Raw genomic sequence first — 18910 nt, forward strand, 5'->3', positions numbered from 1 at the left:
GGGGTAGCCCGGGGGGAATCTCCCCCCCGAAGAAAATTCATTCCCCCCCGGAGAAACTCAAAAAAATTTCAGTCACAACATGTAGAAATTACTTCACATAATTATTTGCTTTCTTTCCGTGCACGTGCAGACGAAATCCAATCTCTCAATATACATATAAATGACGCAGACCCATTCTATATAAATATTAAACATGTAACATCTAAGATAGAATGCCAAATAGCCAATAAAACTTGTATTTCTTAACGCTATGACCGAGTTTGGCAGAACATGAAATTGTCAACTGTTGAAGAAAGGTTTGTATTTTAGTAGGTACTATACTCTCGCCCTATATTGTATATTAGTAGGTAGCACTAGCACAGGTTGAGATAGGAAAGGAAAGATAGGGAAGATCTTTCGATCATTCCATATGATCTCTGATGTCAACAGACTTCAGTTCTTGAAAATGTACAGTTCTTGCATTATTTGAAATAAGGCACCTAAATCCCATTTCTCGCATCGGAAGTAACAGACGTAAATGTGTTTTACGATTGTTAAAGTAAACACACCTTTCATTTAGAGGGATCAGGGCGTCATTTAGAGGGATCAGGGAGGAACAGTTATCCCTTCTGGATTAGAGACTTATATAGAATTTATCAATATGATAGTAGTATATAAGTGAAAGATTGCTATTGAAGGTGATGAAGATCCTGCTCAGAGCCGTGCCATGGGGGAGGGGCAAGCGGGGCGACGGCCCCGGGTGCCGAAGTAAGGGGTGCAAAATTCGGGAGGGAAAAAGAAAAGAAAAGAAGGAAAGAAAAACAGAGGAATAAAACACATGTGCACATATTATATAAAATGAAAGGAAAAAAGTAATGAAAAGTGCTCAAAATCAAGGAAAAGCATGGTTTACTTTTTAAAATTTTCTCACCTTTCGGGGCTGGTCTGTTGACCTCACTCATATATACGGGGGTGCCGTCGTATACTCTCGCGCCAAGCGCTGATTTTCCACGACACGGCACTAATCCTACTGAAGATTTCGTAAACTAAACTATTGATGTGTATGCAGTGAAGAAACCAAGGCTAATATGCTTGATTTAGAATCAGAAATGTGAGAAAGAATGATAACTTTTTGTTAAGATATTTGTGTGTGTGTTTGTTTTAGGACAAAAAATATTTGAGTTAATTTAAGTCTTTTTAAAAACTTCTACATTAGTAACAAACAGTAACTACTGAATATAGGAAATAATAACAAAAATAGCTACTGTAAATAGCAGTTAAAGTTTAGTGTAAAATATTTTTGCCAGTCTTTATTTACTGCTTTAGATGAAATCAAACGATTGTTTTTTTAAATTATAATTTCACATTGAATATTTATCAGCAATTAGTCTCAATATTAGGTAAGATGTGTATGTGAATGGAATTGTTAAATATGCTGCTTTCTTGCAAAAATACAGAAAAACAACCCTCCCCCCCGAGGAGTTGACATTCCCCCCGGGTGAAAATGTCTGAATTCAACACTGCATATAAGACTGTTTTAGGGAATAAATTACTTACTTTATGCACAATAATGTAATGTATCATTGACAAATGTACAATTTGAGCATAATTCTATATATATATATATATATATATATATATATATATATATTTGTATTTTAAATATGAGTATATATAAACTATTCGTTAAGATTTAGGCCTACCTGCCTTCAGATTCTGATTTATATATATATATATATATATATATATATATATATATATATATATATATATATATATATATATATATATATATATTATCAGTCGTTAGTTGACTTAATTATGTGTTACATATTTTCTTTCTGTGTTACAACGAATGCATTCTTCCATAGAGAAACAAAACCAAACTTAGAATTACATGACTATAGTCAATAATCAGTCAACATACAGTACGATATACACTAATTTGAAATGTCGTAGGTCATAAACCCGGTAGTATAATAATTTTCACTCAAGATTTGATGTGCAATTATTTCTGTTATGTAAGTTTATTTCTTTTGGGATGTAGAAATTGATTTTTAAAAAATAGTTACAATAAATCAAATGATAATGTAACATTATAATTTCATGAGTTGAATTTCACTTAATTTTAAATAACTGGTCATGTTTTTAAATAACTGGTTTCAGTTTTTTTTTAATCTATTGAAATTACTTTTATAGCAACAGTATTCACCACGGTTTACGTATAGAAAAAAAAAATGGAATTGGTCTTTGTGATTGCATCAAGGGAAAACGACTGAACTGCTTGAAATAAGTTTTTGTATATAGACTAATTAGTGCCTACCTCGAACTGATTTTTATTATGTTACTTGGATTAAAATACCTATTCTAACGGGGTTCAAAATTTATGACAACAATAGAATATATCACGAGCTCCACACAGGTTAGATATATGAAGTTCAGCATATAAAAATCCTCATTAAAAATAAGTAAACGAGTGTTCCGTCTTGTTTTCTTAAGACATTATATAAACATTAATTTGTCACTTTAAAATGCGTATTCCATCTTAAGTTGAGCTGAGTTGATTTTGATTTTAACGTCCTTTTCAGCAGCGAGGTTATATGAGACGGGATCTACTGATTATTGTGGAATCCTAACTACATGAGCTCCCGCCGGGAATCGAACCCTGGTCTTGTATTCCATCTAAGTGGGGGATCATTCACTCACTCACTCACTCTATGGCCTATGGAACTCAGAGGTTCAGTGCCGGGTTCACAAAAGCTCTCCACTGACTACTATCCTTAGTCAACTGGATCCAATTTCTACTTTATATTCCTATTTCTGCGAGATCTCTCTTAATAATGTCTTCCCATCTGCGCCTACGTCTTCCTAATGTTCGTTTTCCGATGTCTTCCAGTTAAGACTTTGAAAGTGTTCCTACTCTCTTTCATCCTCACTACATGACCTGCCCACCTGAGCCTCCTAGACTTGATGATCCTAACAATGTTTGGTAAAGCGTGTAAATTATAAATTATCTAAGTGGGGGGTATGGGGATTAAATTATTTGCAGACTAAAATATTTTTCATAAACACACTTTTCCCGTGCGAAGAGCAGGCATTTCAGCTAGGCAGTTGCTGCAGCGGAAAATAACTTTCTACATCTTAGTTTAACATTACGAAATTATGTATGCATATACGTGTAAATAAATGATCCATGTATATGTATAGCAAGAACTGTAGATGAGGTTGAGAAGCGGGACGTAAGAAAATGAAACCTATGTGTTTTATTGAAAATCTTATTTAGATTTACCAATACATTCCAAAATCAATCCCAAGAGAAAATATTGACAGGAAAACATAGTTTGACACTCTGTCATACCACAAGTTAACAGTGTTGCCAATGAAACATTTTTTAATAATGACAGTACGTCAGGTCATTACACATTTCAAATCTACGTGTTGAACGGAAACTTAAAATATCACATTGATTACTTAGTGTTCCAAACTGAGGATACTACAGTACCACAAACATCCGTAAACATCAAACTTTGGAATCCGCTGCAACAGTAATAACACAATTTAGACCGGCGTACGAATGTCATTCAAAACTTCCTTAGTATCGAGTGTTTCTAACAATTACTCTTATAGTCCAGAAATTGAAAATTTGACTTTTTAAAAGGTTTTACTTCAAAAAAAATGCTTAGTAAGTGTCATAATATTCAATAGATGCTTAGATAATTTTCAATAAAAGTAAAGACATTAATGCCATTTACGGCAATTCGATATCTCAACCCATTCCGAAGAAATGAAAAATACGAGTACAGATTTCTATATTGTTTAAAATGACGAGTTAAGGGAAATTGTTTTTTGAAAAATGTACTGTATTTTCGTGTGCTTCTGTAACATCATACCAATAGTTTTTGGTAGTTGTAATTACAGGTTCTCTCAAGTACAAAATTTTAAGCTGCGTTACAGACTTTAACAATGTTCATGTCTCCTGAGCAGGTTGAGATACCAAATTACTGTAAACCTCCTTATAAACTTCACATTTATTGTAAACAGCCTGCGTGATTTGATGTGACACTTATCAAAGCAGTTTTTTGAAGTAAAACATTTTAAAGAAAGTTAAATTTTCAATCTCTTGTAGTCTTGCTTCTACTTGTTAGAGATATGTCCTAGTATTCGACGCTAGGTACTCCTGGTGTACATTGACATATTCATTTCACTTGCGTTATTACTGTAATATATATTTAGGATGTTTATGATACTGTAACGTCCTTAGTTTGTAACACTGAATAATAAATGTGGTATCGAAAGTTTTTGTTGAACATGTAGGTTTGAAATGTGTAATAACCAGACGATCTAGTGTTATTTTAAAAAAATGCTTCTTTATGTTGGATTGGCAACACTGTTAATCTCCTGGTATTGCAGGATATGTCAAAGTCCACCTATTGATATTTACATGTTACAAAATATAATCTATTTTTATCAATTAGTTTAAAGTTACAAAGACATTTCAAGGTATGTGATCCCATATATTTGTCTTAAGTGAAATATTCCTGATGATGAAGTTAACAAAAATATATACCGACACGTGATTTTTTTTTTGACAAAAATTGAAATGAAATCTTTGAGATTTACGTCTCACGGCTATGCCGGTTAGGCTAAAGAAGACGGTGATGATGAGTAATGAATGAAATTCTGGAATGAAGAAAGTGGGAGGAAACGGGAGAACCCCAAGGAAACCCACGCACACAGTGTTTGTCCACCACAAAGTTCACTTGGCGAGTGCTGGGATCGAATCCGGGACCCCAAGCACCAGAGGTGAACGCTCTACCACTGAGCCACGTGCAAGTGATAGATAGGTTTGAAACAATCGTGATATGCAGTTCGGTTCTCGATGGAAGGATATTGTTCGTAAATAAAATGTTAACTTTGACTTACAAACAGTCAAATGTCAATTGTCAATTTTGGAATGCATCCCCACAGAAACGATATTGGCTGAAAGGAGAGGATACGCAAATAAACTCAGATTGTTGGTGATTAATTGGTTATGTTTTGATTGAAACTGGAACTATGATTCATTAACAGTAATTGAAAATTGTGTATAACTTAGTGCGTCTAGAATAGCCAGTGTAAGCGTCAGTTTATATGTGTGATAAATAGTATTCTAAGATATACATATAATGATATAGTATTATGTAGCAGTTGAGTAGGAAAATTCAGTAGCAACCTATAATCGGTTACCTTCATTGTGGATTCTATGCGTTTGATGAAAACTGTATTGAAGCATATCATGATCTTATTTTCAGTTGTTTCCGTATGTCAGTATTTGTTTTCAGTATTATGACTACTCAGACAGAACACACATGTACACTCATATCCAAAATCATTGCCACATGTCTATAAATATGTTGTTGTAGGAATGTAATTTGATACCGAATTCTCCCGGTATTTCTTGTTATAACGTTAGTATGTGTATAATCGGCAAAGACATGTATGTGGAAAATTTCATGCCAAAAGAGCAGTAAATAAGAACAATAAAACGAAAATAGAACTTTATTGTCCATTTAGCAACATTTTATTTTACTCATTCTAATTTTCATATTTATAATTCTTTTTCTATGAAATTTACCACAAATATACATTTCCCGATTATACACATAGTATCAGTATTAAAAGTACCATGCAAAATCATTATCAAATTATATTGTTACAAGGAGACAGTTATAGATATGCGACTGTCATTTTGGACATGAGTGTACATACGTTAGTTTGAATTGCATGCCACGGTGTAGATCGTATATAATGTTTTAAAAAAAATACCAAATTAACGAGTAAATTAAATGTTTTACACATTGGTATTTTAGAAAGGTGGGGAGAAATATTTTACTTTAAGTCTATTACACAATTTAGACTGGAAAGTGAAAACAACGTCTAAAAGTTACGTTAACAGTTGTCTGGAATTTATGAAAGAAAATTTTATGAAGATTAATAGTATGCGATTTCTTATGTGTTTTAAAAGGAGATCGAACACGTCACGTTTTATCTAGAGCAATGGTTGTCAACCTAATTTCTATCACGACCCCATTTTATCACATCCTCTTGCCAGCGACCCCCTTATAATTCCGGGTTTGTAATAAGCTTGTGTGGGATTTTTAATATACCTATTGCGGAGATCTCACGATATCCCTCTATTTCTATAATAGTAGAGTCCATTTTTCGTATATAGTGGATACAGTAACTTTCCTAAAAGCGAATGGATTAAAACCAAATTTGGTCAGTTCAACCATATTACAAATATCAAATGCGATCCGTCATACTGTTTCAAAATGGAGGCCATTTGAAAATTTTAAAACTTCATAACTCACTTAAATTTAGGTTATACGATAAAAAGATAAAGCGATTTCTAATTTTGGTTAATAAAACTTCGGAAAGTTGTTAAAAAGGTTGTTGAGTATTTTAAATGACTTGATAATGTGCGTCACGAAGATTGATAGTGAAATCACACCATGCTCAGGTATCTCACTAGCTTTCAATTTTAATTGTATTTCAATATGCAGGTTTTCATTTAAATTGATTTTTAAACAACTCTGCATCTGTCGAAAATGTTTAGTAGGCTTATTTCTTGTTGTTCTTAACAATATGTATAAAAATTTGCCTATCACACAGGAAAATTCAAAATAATATTCAAAAATGTTTTTCGGTATTAGATTCTAATTATATTTATTTCTTCCGCTTATCTTCGCGACCCCCAGGTTGAGAAACCCTGATCTGGAGCAGCTCCAGTTTATGAATGCTATCCTGTATCTTGCTATGTTTAGGCAGGACAAATAACTGCTTTTCCTAGAATACTTTTTTTTTTTTTTTTTTTTGCGTAATCTTAAAATTCCCTGTAACCAGTTACTTTGGTGTTATGTTCTTTCAGTGGAGAAACATACACGTATACACGATATTGTGAAAATTAATCAATGCAGCCTTTCCTACTGGTTAAGGAGCGTGCCTTTGGTGCTTGTGGTCCCTGGTCCGATTCCAATTGGAGAGCATTAAACGCATTAAGGTGATTTGGATTTCATGTTAAACTGTATGCCCAACTCTCGTATTGCCTTGGTACTTACCAGAAGGCTAAACTTCAACAAATAAATTAGACAATGTCATCTTTTTTTTTTTTTAGATATATAGTATTTTTCACGTAGCTCTTTAACCGCATTTCCTGAAAATTAGGTAGAAACGTGAAATGCAGTACTGGTAGTCAGGAAGTTGAGGAGTGTGACTTGTCTATGGACTTGTAAACGATTATACCAAGCTTAGTGTGCATAAGAAGGAAATGCTGTTTTGTGAACTATAAAAGAGTTTTCTTCTGGCTCGTTATCTTCGCCTCGTTTATTGTTGTTTGTTGAAGTTTAGCACTGAGGCTATATCAGACATGGACCTACAATTTACTGTGAAATCTGAACAATCGTAATGGATACTTTCCATCTGGAATCAAACCCAGGACTCCGTAAATCTAAGACCCTTAGACTAGCATACATCTTTGCACGTAATCAAAAGTGAAACGTTACACGGTGGCTCAGTGGTGGAGCATTTATTTCTGGTGTGGGGGTCATTGATTCGATCACTGCCAACGTAAGTTGATGGTGAACAACATCGTATCTGTGGCTTTTCTCGGTGTATTCCCGTTTCCTCCCCAGGCCGGTAGCCAGCCTAAAAATGTAGGGGGCGCCGGTAGACGTTAGGGGGTCGATCCAACCATATTATAGTTCATCACTATATTATAGTTTATTTGCAAGCCCACCATGAAAATTTTAGGGGAGCCGGTAAAAATTTAGGGGGGCCGGCCCCCTAGTCTCCCCTTGGATACGGGCCGGTTCCTCTCACATTGTTATTCCACCATTTATTATTCCGTCGTCATTAACTTGCCTTAACAATTTGTTTCCCTTAGCCTAAAGGACGTAATCATGGACCTGGAAATATCATTGGTTGATAGAATGAAAAATGTTTTACGAGTTTTCTATAAAGGTGGATACTAAAATATGTTTCTTGTATGTATAGCCTTTAGCAAACATTGTCAAAGCCATCAAGTCTACAAAGTTATGTAGCCAGAATGGGATAAAGTAGGGACGCTTTCAAAATTTTGACTAGAAACCTAATAGGAAAAAGACAATTAGGAAGACGTAGGCGCAGATGAGAGGACAATATTAAGATGGATCTCGCAGAAATAGAAATACAAAGTAGATACTGGATCCAGCTGGATAGGTACAGAAGTCGATGGAGAGGTTTGGTGAATGCAGCATTGAACCTTCGGGTTCCATGAGTCGTAGAGTTAGTTATATATATATGAAATAAGTTTGATTTTCCAAATCTTTATGCTTAGTATTTGAGGTAATATTGTCAATTTCGTTTAGTATTAGGTTCTAACATTGAATGATAATATGGACCTGTTACCAGTGCGCAAAGTAATTGCTCAAGTTTTATTATTGCTTTAGGAGTGCATGTGTTCGATCCCGCGTTAAATTATAAGTGTACGCTGTACATATATTTGACACTGAAGTAGAACGTCAAACTCCAAGCAACGTTGCTAGTTGGTTATGTAACAGTCTACAACATATAAAAATTTTAAGTTAATTTTGTGGATCAAAGTTTAGCGTTCCTTGCAGGAGCGAGAATATACAAGAGGTGGACCTACAGTTTAACTTAGGATACTAAGCATGTGAACTCCCTTCAGGAATCGAATCCGGGTATCCCGTGCCAAAGGCGTGTACGCTAACCGTATAACAAAGAGGAAAGCTTTATTGTTGAAAAATCAGATAAACCCTGAGAGTGATCAATCATCACTTCCGCCTTGAAACTAGGGTTGTCAATTCTGTAAAATAAAATTAGCCTACCGGCATCTGCTCATAATTCTCGAAAAAAGGTTGGAAACAATGATATTTTAAGCCTTGAAATGTATAGTTTAGCCTGATAAAAATATAAGTTTGCCGGTAGAATACCGGTTAGGTGGTAGCCTTACTTCAAACCAACTTCTGCACGTTTCAAGATATTCCAAAAGTGAAAGCATACGTAATGTCACAATTTGTCAGCGCTATTTTCTAGAATTTCACTTAGTGACATACGAAAGGCGGTTAACAAAGGGACTTATCGGTACTTATGTAAGGAAACTTACACCGTAAGATATCAACTACTTTTAAATACTATCTTTTTATTTTGGCATTTTTTTTCACAAATTTTAGTGCGTGTTAAAGAACAACAGTTGAAGGAAAACCAGCCACTTGGGGCCATATTCTGTAACAGTTTGCATCAACGCACTTCATTTTTTGCGATATGGAAACATGCACTATAATAACTACTTTCAAGCTTTTTAACCTGTAACAGATTCTAATACGATATTGCAAATTTATAGTGTAACCTAAGAAATAACGTTTGTTAAAATTTAACGTCTCTCACAGCACCGAGGTTATATGAGACGTAGACCTGCAGTTCAAGCTGTAATCCGAACCATAATATTGCGTTTAAATTTTAATGCTTTCCCGCCGGAAATGGAACTCGGAATCATTTGTACCAACGGCACATATTACAAAATAATGTATATTTGATTTATCGGTTTACAGAAGACTGTGTTCATTGCTAATAAATATTTTTTCTATATAAAAATGTATTTATCATCGTATACTACACGATGACTTATTCAATAATTAGTAAATTATAATAGTACAGTGGTTTATAAATGTTTGAATTCGTTACTAATAGCTACAGATGGACTAGCTCTATGAAAATGACGGTAGTACAGATATTGGACGGGCGCCATATTATTAACCAACCTTACCCGCACTTTGAAAAGAACGAAGATTCACAAGATAGGTGAATTATTTTGTGTATTATCCTAGGCAACAATGTAAATATTTAAGCTAAATTTTATTTTTGGTATTAAATAGATTTTTCTTGGGCACCAAAAGGGAGAACGCGCTGAGTATTTGCCCGGTTGCCCGGCGGACCAGTCCACCCCTACTGATGACTTACGAGTTCAACGCCCCGTTTCAACATTGAGACTATGTGATGTATGGTCTACGGTTTAATGCGATCTGAGCTGCATGCTACTGCTTGGTCTAGTGGTTGTTCTGTTGTCTTTAGAGTACGGAATCTTGGGTTAGATTCCCGGTGGGCGAGCCTTGAAATTTGAATGTACAATGATGATTCCGATTTTACTTTAAACTATTTTTTATTTGCTGAGAAACACTAACTGAATGCTACCCCCATCGTGAATCTAATCCGGATCTTTCCTACCAGTGGGAGACTAGTAAATTTCTATAATGAATTAGAAAATTAATACCAATTCGAATTTTAGATTTTCAAGAGAACAATAACCTGATTTCTGATATTAAGGGTCTATCTTATTCTTGTAGACGTAAAGATAAATTGTGCATATGAGCTTGTATTTATACCACATGCAAATATTATTCTTAATGTCTGACGTCGCTGTTGTCTTAACAAGACAATTACAGAAAAAAAAAGTAATTATAATAATATGTCTAGTTGCATTACTTACCCATGATGCAGGTTGAATGTGTGTCGGTTGTTGTCGCTTTCGTTGACTGTTAGGAGAATGAGTAGAATTCTAGGTCAGTAACAGAGAAAGGACTTGGTTTCTCCTCTCCATCCATCAAACAGGTTCAACCTAGGAGCCTTTGGGAAAGAGGTGTAAAACGAAGGGGTATAGAACATCGCATATAGCGAAACAAGAAAAAAACAAAAAAGAGTAAATAGCCAGCAGGCAGTAATCTTGAAATCGAGACCTACATATTGATATTTTTTTGTCGTTCTTTTTCTCTAAATAGACTTGTTTCTTATTAAGATTGTATGACATTCCGTTTGTTGAAAAAAAATAAATAAATAAAAATAAAAAAAACGTAAACTTGAAATACTGTACTTATTACGACAGCGTTATATTGATTATGGAGACTCACTTAAGCTGCTGGTTGTAAAAATAATTAAATGTTGTAAGTATTTAGACAAGACGTAGTGTCTCCTATAATCGAAGATAACATTCGATCTATTAATGCATATGGTTCTGGGTTCGATTGTCAGTCGTAACATTGGATTTTTAGTTTTGATAGACATCGTAACTCAAGTTGGAATCTACTTGAATTAAGAAGTAGTGTATTCCTTTTTTGAAAAATAGAAATAGAGTTATTGAAACCCAATCGTGACATTATCCAGTTGAACGTGTTCCATTTGACCCACCATAGCCCTCTGCCTAGAGTAGTGCCAAAGACCATAAAGTTGTAATAGATATAAAAATAAATTGTTATTTCCACTATTTTAAATCTTTTCACAACTTTTAAATCTTCTTTCCTGTAATGGTGGACATGTTCGGTGTAAAAGGGACGTTAGAACTCCAACTAATAGCCAACCAACATTTAAGAATGTCCATTAGAAATTTACGGACCTGGTCAAAAGTTGTACACAAGAAGGTGATAGTAAGTGTTAGTAATTCAAGCATGGCACCCGTGGAACATCCTGAACATGTTATACAGAGTACACGAAAAATTCATTACTTAATATCACGGCAATGACGCCAAGAGGTTGCGTGGATGCTGAATGTTTGTATGGAGTATGACAGCATCCGCTCGAGTGATAGCCATTGCCGGAGCAAAGCTGTCTGTCAATCGCTGTTCCACCGCGTCCCACAAGCTCAAATTCGGAGACATAGTGGGTTTGGATATAGGAGATGTTCACTGATTTGCCTTGGTGTTATTGAGACACGAGTCATCCTGCTCAAAATGAAGTTCTCGAAAGTGGCTAGATAATATTGGAGGATGGAATTAAGAATGTAACTAATGCACATCTCGTTAGTCGTACTCACCTGGATGAGAACCAGAGATGAGCGAATCGCTATTATATTACCCCACATGCAAGAATGCCAGATGTGGATCCTGTATGGCAAATGTAAACATACCCTGGATTTTCCGCTCACCTTTACCTCTACGGACACATGCACGTCTGTTACTGTTTCTGAGAGAGAAACAACTCTTAGGCCCGCCATATATTGACGTAGGACAGGACAGCCGAGTCAAGATGCAGTGTGAGAATGCAACAAAACCTTGTATTGTATATTTCCTCGAGCATGTGCCAGACAAAGGCCTCTCTCACTTGTGACTGAAACTCAGAGTCAGTACACTCAGGCTTCTATCGTTGTATCCTCTTCTGCCTTCCTCTGCCTCAACTTGGCTGGCCTTTGGTCGATGTGCGGCCGGCCTTATCATTGAATATTACCATACTCCACCTCGCCTCTGGAGTCTTTCTCAACACCGTCGAAGACTTTCTCGGTGATGACCAGGTGTCAGAGGTAATTGTCCGAGAGTAGCGTGGGAACGCAGACCTCTCTCTCCCCAACTGGCGATTGTGTAGTACTTGTGCGCTCACATGGGATGCCATAGTCGTCCTGTCAGTTAGTGCAGCCCAAATGACTCTAATATCCAGATGGTCTCCTGTGCGTCGCGGGGCTCATGTCTGTTTTCTGGATACCGTCCTCTGCCTCTCATCATATACAACACCGATGGGGCACTGACACGTCATGACTCACGTAAGTGGTAATTCTGAGGGATGAGCCTCTGCCTCTAACAACTCCACTATACTTATACAGTCACAGTCGTCACGTAATTCCATAATAGGTGTACCTTTTCGTCATCCTGGCACAGTAGACGTAGGCTGTTATCCAATACTAAAAATATGTATGCCCTCTGGACACACACATTGAGTGTATGATGTGATTTCCGTTCTAATCGGACTGTGTAGCGATTGTTCTTAAGTACGTTTTCCACTAGTGCAAGATATCATATATTTACATGTACTGGTGGAAACAATTGAAGAACAGTTGCTACACAGTCCGATTAGAACGGAACAAATATATAGTACAAAATAACTACGTATAATAAGTATTGTATCTTCCATAATTTATCGTTCATACGCTAGAATTTATATGTTGAAATTTCAATATTCTAATTTCGTGCTTTCTATCTAGTTTTTCGAATTGTTGCTTTCCGTATTTGGTGCATCTTTTCTCAAAAAATAAATAAACGGGACAGATGGTAAGACCCTGTAATCTATAACTCTTGAGAAGCGAGATACTGTGGTTGGAAACGAGCCATACTATGAGGGCTAATCGTGTATGATGGCTCACCTGATACATCTCAACTCCATTCGACGGCGCTCCCGCCAACTGCACCTGATTCAAGCTCCGGTCGTAGTTTAGAGCCCACGTTGATAGTAGATCCCCAGCATAACTTTGGTATTACATGAAGGCAGAAAGTCAAACAGTAACATGAATTGAAATATTGCTTTTCGTGATTTACTTACATTTATGCCCCCTCCATCTTTATGATGTTCTGTGAACAAAAGGATATATTTAAAAAAAAAAAAAAAAAAAAAAAAACTATGATGATGAAACTTTAAATAGAGATGATCCATAATTATGTATTCAGTAACACTCGAAGTTATGACTGGCACGTTGTCCTATTACTAACCTATAGTTCCACAGATCTTTTGACTATGTCAACTGATTATCACAGTTTTAAGAGATGTTCAGAATGATTGGCATGAGATAATGGAGATATTTGAGAGTCTTCCGTGTATGGGTTAGGAGAAATTGCTCATTCCAAGGACTGGATGTACCAAGGGACATGGCCTCTATAGCCCTCCTGAATTTCCTAGACACTTCTTCCTTCTTTCCAGTGCAATCATTTTAACCAAGAGTAATTTGCGTACTATGGAATAATTGCATAGGGAACAAAACAGATAGCGAGCAGACCATTTATGTTTTTCGAATGTTAAAGTAGCTTTAAATTTGGAACTATTTTTCTTGTTGTATATGAAGTAGGTGACGAAGGTCTATAGACTGTTTCTTCATGTAGCTAATATAAACTAACTCTATGGCCTATGGAACCCGGAGGTTCAATGCCGCGTTCACAAAAGCTCTCCACTGACTTCTATCCTTAGCTAACTGCATCCAGTTTCTACTCTGTATTCCAATCTCTGCGAGATCCATCTTAATATTGTCTTCCCATCTGCGCCTAGGTCTTCCTAATGGTCGTTTTCCGATTGGTCTTCCAGTCAAGACTTTGAAAGCGTCTCTACTTTCTTCCATTCTAGCTACATGACCCGCCCATCTAAGCCTCCTAGACTTGACGACCCTAACAATGTTGGGTAAACCATATAAATTATGTAGTTCCTCGTTATGAAGTTTCCGCCATTCCCCATTCCCGTTCCTCTTGGATGGGTCCGAATATTCGTCTCAGGATCTTGTTCTCAAATACTTTCAGTCTATGTTCTTCCCTCAGAGTAAGTGACCATGTTTCGCAACCATACAGAACAACAGGCATGATTATCGTTTTGTATATTTTAAGTTTCAAATTCCTAGACAGAATTCGCGACGACAAGAGATTTTGTACCGAATAGTAACACGAATTCCCTGCTTTTAGTCGACATTTAATTTCTCCGTGAATATGATTTTCCTCTGTTAATATTGATCCTAGGTATTTGAAAGTATCCACTTTATCAAAAGTATTATTTAGTATTTTAACGCATCCATAATTTGCTGTGTTCCGGTCCCGACGCACTTCCATGTATTTAGTTTTCTCTGCATTTACTTCTAAACCCATGTCCCTGCAAGCGTTTAATAAGATCTCTGCATTTCTTTCTATTGTTCTCCTATCATCTCCTATTAAATTTACATCATCAGCATTATGCCATAACCTGGTGAATACCGTTCAACTGTAAGCCCTGGTTGCTATCTTTGATTTTCCTTATAGCGTATTCCAAAACGAAGTTAAATAATAATGGTGACAACGCATCTCCTTGTTTCAGGCCATTTTCGACGTGAAAGCTCGTAGACAAAAATTTTCCTACCCGAACTTTACTTTGGAATTCATTTAAACATATCTTAATCTATTCTCGGTATTCCAAGTTCTGCAAGCACGTTGTATAATGTTTCTCTCCTAACCGAGTCGTACGCCTTTCTAAAATCAATAAATATTTGATGTACCGGGGTATTGTATTCCCACTTTTTTTCGAGTATTTGGCGAATGGTAAATATTTGGTCGATAGTTGATCGATTTCGTCTAAATCCGCACTGATAATCTCCAATAATTTCATCTGCGTATGGGGTCAGTCTTGCTAACAGAATATTTGAAAGGATTTTATAGGATGTTGACAGAAGAGAAATGCCTCGATAATTATTACAGTCAGTTTTGTCGCCTTTCTTGTGGATTGGAACAATGATTGATTCTTTCCACTCTTGTGGCAATTCTTCCTTGTTCCAGATAAGGAGAATGAGTTTGTGTATCTTGTTCCACAATTTTTCGCCTCCAGCTAAAATTAACTCAGCCGGAATTTCATCTACACCCGGAGATTTGTGTTTCTTTAATTTCTTTATAGCGGTTTCTACTTCTATTCGGTTGGGTTCTGGAATATACGGTTCTGCGGTGTGTATCTCCTTTTCTCCACGAACAATAGTTTTTGATTGTGTGTTAAGCAAATCGTCAAAGAAATCTTTCCAACTATTTAAGATGCTATCCGTGTCAGTGAGAACTGTACCGTCAGATTTCTTTAATATATAAGCACGAGGTTGATAGCCTTTCTTAAATTCGTTGATTCCCTTATACATGTCCCGGATGTTTTTATTTTTACTATTATCTTCAAGTTCCTTAATTTTAGCTTTCAGAAAATCGCGTTTCTTTGTTCTAAAAGTTTTGGAAGTTTCCCGCCTGATATCTGCGAAATTTTGTGTAGTCATTTCTTTCGGATTTTGTAGCCAGCGTAATTTTACCTGTTTTCTCTTCTCTGCTAGTTTTATGCATTCCTGGTCGAACCATGGTTTGTTCCTGCGTATTTCCGCGTGTCCCAATTTTTCTTTTGCTGAAATTTTAATGCTATCTCTAATTTCAATCCAGGTATCCTCAACACTAGTGCACTCCGAATCTTCTAAAGCCGAAAATCTATTCGAAACTTCAATCTGGTATTTCTCTCTTACCTGGCTCTCTTCTAATTTCTTTAAATTGAATCTCTCCGTTTTCGGGCAATGAATATTACCTTTATTCAACGATAACCTCTCTCGTATTATCGCTGCTACCAGGTAGTGGTCAGTGTCACAATCAGCCCCTCTAAACGACCGGACATCAATTATGCTAGATTGCCTTCTTCTATCTACTAAAACGTGATCAATTTGATTATGTGTTTTCCCGTCTGGTGATGTCCAAGTGTATTTATGAACGTCGCGATGTGGGAATTTTGTACTCTTCACGATTAGGTTTTTGGATGTTGCAAAGTTCACCAGTCTAACACCGTTGTCATTACTTTCTTTATGCAGACTTTCGTTCCCTATAATCGGTTTGAAAATATCCTCTCGTCCTACCTTCGCATTGAAATCCCCTAATAGAATTTTCATATGGTATCGCGGGAGTTGGTCAAATATCCGTTCCACTTCTTCGTAAAAACTGTCTTTTATATCGTCATCCTTATCTTCCGTTGGGGCATGTACATTTAAAACAATAATATCACACCACCGTCCCTTAAGAGTAATAAAAGAAAGTCTGTCAGTAACAAATTCAACCCGTTTAATTGCTGGTAATATACGTTTATGAACGAAAAACCCTGTTCCTAACTGGTGATTTTTATTTCCTTCCCCGTAAAAGAACGTAAAATCTCCGGAATTCTCAGATCCATTTCCTTCCCACCTAACTTCCTGAACTCCTACTACGTCCATCCTGTATTTCTCTAACTCCCTCGTTACGGATTTTAATGCGCCTGCCCTATAAAGACTCCTAATATTCCATGTTCCAAATCTCATGTCCATTTTCTTTTGCTGAGGTCGTGCCAAGTTATCAATCCTTGTCCGAGGCTTTTGTGAATATTTCTGAACAAGTGTTTTTTTTTTTTTTTTTTTTTTTTTTTTTTTTTTTTTTACAGGATGAGGTTGTTAGCCCTACCCAAACCCCCAAGCTGGAGGACCACTCCTAGTCGGCTGTCCGCGACTGCTTATTCAGTATATTCGCAGCTAACCTCTATATCTAGAGGCCTTCTCCTCGATCCGCAACCTGAGGACGCGCCATGCCGTGGTGATAGGAACCCACGTTACACGGATGTAGCTAATATTAACTGACATATTATGCACTTTATTTCCAGAATTAGATTTTGTTTATGATTTGGACGATGGTCATACCAAGACACGCGTCTTGATGTACCAAGGGACAATACTTTGAATGCAATGAACCTTACTTGTAATGATTTTATGAATATACAGTATCCAGTTTTGAAACCCAAGACACTTAATTCAATATTCATTATATGATTTGATAAAACTGCAATATATTTATTATTAAACGCATATTGTGTTCCTTGTTATTAAAGTTACTTTATGGAACAAAAATTCCAATTCTAAGGAGAAAGAGGAAGCAAGTTTTGGTTGCTGGATAGTAATTTTACCGTTTGTTTTGTAACAAATAAATTAGTTGTTGAAAACAATTGATTATCATTAGATTTAATATTGTTTCTAGGTACAAAAATCACTGTCCCTTGGTACATACTGGGTATGTATCAAGGATCAAAATGATTTCCAGGTAAAAATTTCTCTAGTGTTTTTTTCATTGGTGCAATTTCTTTGTAACTGTTACAGTATCAACATGTTTTCTTTAGCCTTGTATGAACGTACCCACTTCTGCAAACCAAAATATGAAAAGTGTCCTTGAGGTGAGCAATTTTCTGCTATTTTTCAAATTTGAAATAAAAATAACAACAAATTATATAAACATTTTGGAAAGTAGGCCGTCTAATATTTACAAAAGGCTTCTAAAAGATGCAATAGCTATTTTCAAGACTTTTCATGTAGTGCATAAATTGGAGTACCCGAAAATTGTGATGTTAGCTGCTCAGCCAGGTTTCTGACCTTATAAAAAGAAAACTTGCCATTTTACCTTCTCACAACAGATGTTACCCTCTGGCTTTTGCTTCGAGAAACTTAATGACGTGAGGTAGCCTGTAAGTGTTTCTTCTCAAAGGCAAGACACGATGAATTTATTTTCAACGAACTTAAGAAGTTTGTTACTGAATTCTCTATGTCTGTGTGTCTGTCCGTCTGTCTGTTATTTGTGATTTTTTTCAATTTTGATCCTGCGTTCGATAGAGCATCAAAACCTATCTGAGCAAATGATTAAATTTTTCGCGTCACTATTACCGTTCCTGACAAGTAAACCTTACGTTTGGGTGAATTGAGTAGCTGACTGAGACACATATGAGAAAGTAGTACTAAATGTGGTCAGTATTTCAGTGAAGTTGTAGGTGCGAAGCTCCAGGGGTTTAGGAGATACAGCTACCAGAACATCACATGGAAGAACAGAATAGTCTTCATACAGTTGGAGGTAAAAGCCCTGTAAGACCTCTTGTAACGACAAAAGGTGAATAACAAATATATGGGTACATATTAGGACTAAGGGGAAGTCATATAGTAAGGGTATATCTGACGGCGGCCATCTTGAAATCCGCCGTTTTGAATTAAGGTTCAGTTTTTAAAATAGGAATAGGGTCATGTGATACATGATTTAAGGCGCAAATTTAATCAGAAGAACAATGGTGACGTTAGTTTTGATTTACGCGCAATTGCTAAAAAGTTACAGGGAAATTAAATATTGTTACAGCATATGTATTAGTCCTTTACCCCACCTTGTAAATTTTGTGTTAGTGATAATAATTAAATAAAAAGCAGGTGGATAAATATTAAGTCTATGGTAAGAGTTGGCTTGATGGCGGCCATGTTCAAATCCGCCATTTTGAATCAGACAAAAATTTTAAACAAAACGCATAACATTGACACCTTATGAGTAGCAAATTTTACCATAAATCCAACGGTATGACCATTTTTGCTTTATCATTAACCAGCATTTGTTATCGCATAAACAAGTTGCTA

At 36.0% G+C, this 18910-nt stretch overlaps 1 pseudogene across 1 annotated transcript in view; it reads right to left on the reverse strand.

Annotated features, from left to right (window-relative positions):
* LOC145691781 (glucose dehydrogenase [FAD, quinone] pseudogene) overlaps window positions 1-11077 on the reverse strand; it is a 32411-nt pseudogene extending 21334 nt beyond the window's left edge. Inside the window, exon 1 of the transcript XR_014132543.1 lies at window positions 10502-11077. The product of XR_014132543.1 is annotated as a glucose dehydrogenase [FAD, quinone] pseudogene (transcript). The remainder of the gene's footprint in view (window positions 1-10501) is intronic.
* Window positions 11078-18910: the final 7833 nt, after the last annotated feature.

This window comes from Thermobia domestica, chromosome 8 (assembly GCF_964235325.1).
Source record: "Thermobia domestica chromosome 8, izTheDome1.hap1.1, whole genome shotgun sequence".
NCBI classification, from domain to species: Eukaryota; Metazoa; Arthropoda; class Insecta; order Zygentoma; family Lepismatidae; genus Thermobia; species Thermobia domestica.